Below are 3973 nucleotides of genomic sequence, written 5' to 3' on the forward strand. Positions count from 1 at the left end.
CTCTTGATGCCGTTTGTTGCTAAAAAAATGGACAGACAGACAGGTCAGAAATAGCGGTTTTCGTGTACCAGATTCCTGTCTCATCCAACCGGGTTGTTTTTAGCAAGTTATCATTTTGAGGTGAAAACCTCCTTCCATCCAGTCAAGGTGCATGTGAAGATGGAAACCGTGGCTTGGGTCTTTCCGCATGAATATCGTGTTGCTGTCCCTGGCTCATACATCTGCGCGCCACCCGAGTTCCTCGCCTGTCAGCGTCACAGATAGAGCATTTAGACAAGGGATGCCTGGACGAGTTGGAGTTTTGGGGCTGTTGCTGGGGCAACCACGGACTTTCAACTCCCTCCAAAGATTTTCTATGGGGTTGAGAATCTGGAGACTGGCTAGGCCACTCCAGGACCTTGAAATGCTTCTTACGAAGCCCGGGCGTGTGTGTTGGAACATTTCATGCTGAAATAGACCAGCCACGTTTCATCTTCAATGCCTTGCTGATGGAAGGAGGTTTTCACTCAAAATCTCACGATACATGGCCCCATTCATTCTTTCCTTTACACGGATCAGTCATCCTGGTCCCTTTGCAGAAAACACAGCGCCCAAAGCATGATGTTTCCACCCCATGCTTCACAGTAGGTATGGTGTTCTTTGAATGCAAACTCAGCATTCTTTTGTCCTCCAAAGCACGACGTGTTGAGTTTTTACCAAAAAGTTCTATTTTTGGTTTCATCTGACCATATGACATTCTCCCAATCTTCTTCTGGGATCATCCAAATGCTCTCTAGCAAACTTCAGACGGGCCTGGACATGTACTGGCTTAAGCAGGGGGACACGTCTGGCCACTGCAGGATTTGAGTCCTGGCGGTGTAAGTGTGTTACTGATGGTAGGCTTTGTTTACTTTTGGTCCCAGCTCTCTGCAGGTCATTTCACTAGGTCCCCCCGTGTGGTTCTGGGATTTTTTGCTCGTGATCATTTTGACCCCACGGGTGAGATTTGCGTGGAGCCCAGATCGAGGGAGATTATCAGTGGTCTTGTATGTCTTCCATTTCCTAATAATTGCTCCCACAGTTGATTTCTTCAAACCAAGCTGCTTACCTATTGCAGATTCAGTCTTCCCAGCCTGGTGCAGGTCTACAATTTTGTTTCTGGTGTCCTTTGACAGCTTTTTGGTCTTGGCCATAGTGGAGTTTGGAGTGTGACTGTTTGAGGTTGTGGACAGGTGTCTTTTATACTGATAACAAGTTCAAACCGGTGCCATTAATACAGGTAACAAGTGGAGGACAGAGGAGCCTCTTAAAGAAGAAGTTACAGGTCTGTGAGAGCCAGAAATCTTGCTTGTTTGTAGGTGACCAAATACTTATTTTCCACCATAATTTGCAAATTAATGAATTAAAAATCCTACAATGTGATTTTCTGGAGAGAAAAAAATCAAATTTTGTCTGTCATAGTTGAAGTGTACCTATGATGAAAATTACAGGCCTCATCTTTTTAAGTGGGAGAACTTGCACAATTGGTGGCTTACTAAATACTTTTTTACCCCACTGTATAGGCTAGACTAGTGAAGCATCTGAGATTGTACAGGACTCATCTACTACAATCCATTTGTGCATACTAGCCCTGACCTCAGATCAAACTGGTGCTTTTTTGTACTATTTCCCCTGTTTAAAAAAAAATTTGAAACAGTATTTGCATTTTGTGGAAATTCAATCATTATCCTTGATTTACTTGTTTTAAGCTGTCCATTGGACTTCAACTTGGAAGTGAGTCACACAGCGTTAACTTGTATTAAAATGAATACCTGCTCAAATATTTGTATAAATTGTGAAAATGTATCATTGGATAAAATCAGTTCTGTCTTAAATGTAAGTAATTACTTGTACTTACAAGTACCCCAGCATAGTGATGTTACATAAGTGCTTCTTGAGTGCTTGCCTTTCACAGTAGCATATAATACCCTGAATTAAAATTATTCTGCACAATTCAATAAGGTAAATTGTTACATCCCAATCTAAACAAGATGTCAAAACATTAGTAAATAAATGTGATTTTGTAATGCTTTTGATCATTTGGAAATAACATTACTGCTCATCACAGGCTTCATATGCACAATGTAATGTTAAGCATTGACCTCTGCCAATTTCATCTTTGTCAGAACTAAATAATGAAACTGTCTTTGAGCAACAATCCTTGTTCATGTTTTGAATTGCATTTTTTTTTTTTTTCTATGCAGTCATTGAAGTCTTAAGCAATACATATATTTTTATATTCTAGCATTTGTATGTTGGTTTGTTGTACAAGAAACTAGAGACAAGAACAAAGCGTACCTTTAAGGCAGGCATTTATTAATTTTAACAGTACAACTGCACCAAATAAATAAACTGGCTAAAATGTATGTTCAAAGCATGATAAAATGTGGGGGAAATACAGCTTCTACAGCAAGGTTCTTGTAGTTCCAGTAATAATCCACAGGATATACCATTCAAAAATATCACCTTCAGACACACTCATGGGAAATGTAAATGAAGCAGTGTTCATTTGGCTAACATTGACATCGGTTTCAATTATTTTTATTTTTTTAGACACGAGATAGCAGTGAGTCTTTTCCAGACTTGATATTAGTACTCCCTCTGCATCCGTTAAAACAAGCACTTTGGTGAAAGGTGTCAAAACAAGACATGGTTAGGCTATGATAAATAAGTAAATGAATATCACACACACATTTATACATCCCTTCATTTTGCAGTTTGACRTTTTCAGATTCCACGTATGACCAAGAGTTTTCCCTCCAACGCAGTAAATAAGTCAGTAAAAATACATCCCTAACATTGTGGTTTTCAATATCCACACAAGGATAACCTCTCTATACATGCTAGTGTAACAAATGCTTGACAACAGATGGTAGCCGCAGACAATCACGCCTGCGTGATTTTCACTGTTCTGATGTTCAGGCTCATCCTACCAGCCTGTTGTGGATAGACAAATGCCTCATTTACCTAACATCAAGAGTTAAAAAGTACACACAATCTAAATGGAAAAAATATTCAATAAATGGCAAATGTTTAAAAGAAAGTATTAGATCCTTTTGAACTATATGAAATGGCCGTTTATTCACCCCCAAAAAATGCACTGTTTGTCTATCTTAGGATTTCCCAAGGATATAAAATTTCACCTATTTGCTTGTTTGCAATGTTAGATTTGCATTCACATTATTCCAAATGAATAAAATCCAAAGAAATTACAGAATCATTTCATAGTTATGCAGATAAATAGTATGCATTTAGAATAGGAGCTGTACAGTCATGCAGGTTAAAATGGCTCACCCTTTACTTGCATCCCGTGACAACTTAACAATGGCGTCTTTAAAAAAACATGGAGAAAGAAAATGACTGGATTTCTGGAGATGTTTCCAGTGTGAAATGATAAAGCCCACTATTCCAGGATGAGAAAAAAACAGCAGCAGCCATCTAACCATGACACCTTGAAATCCAATTTAACTACCCCTAAGACTCAACCAAAAATAAATGAAGTATTTTGAAAAAGAGTCCTCAAGTGAAGAACTCACATGCTTGTTTGGACAAGCTCGTACTCGGCCTCTTATTGCTAGAGCAAGACTAAATAGTCCAAGGTAAAGTTACAGGGTAAGAGCTAAAGTGTACTTTCATTTGTAACCACAACTGACAAGTGTGTTAAATGGAAGAACACACAAAACTGCAGTACTGTAACTGCACGGCTGCTCTCTGGTGAGACCGATAAAATGGCTTAGAGCAAGACCCATACACAGTTAAAGTCTTGTGCCAATCTTACATTACTTGTGAAAAATGCTAAACAATAACTGGTATTTTTACTGGAGTACACAATGCATTTGTCTGCAAACTTTTCCTAGTACATGTGAACTGACAGGCACAACATTGGAAATGTTCCCAAAGACAAGAGCACACCATGCAAAGTGGGATAAGGAAAACAGGTTTGAATAACAGTGGT

Source organism: Salvelinus sp. IW2-2015, linkage group LG9, assembly GCF_002910315.2.
Source record: "Salvelinus sp. IW2-2015 linkage group LG9, ASM291031v2, whole genome shotgun sequence".
NCBI classification, from domain to species: domain Eukaryota; kingdom Metazoa; phylum Chordata; class Actinopteri; order Salmoniformes; family Salmonidae; genus Salvelinus; species Salvelinus sp. IW2-2015.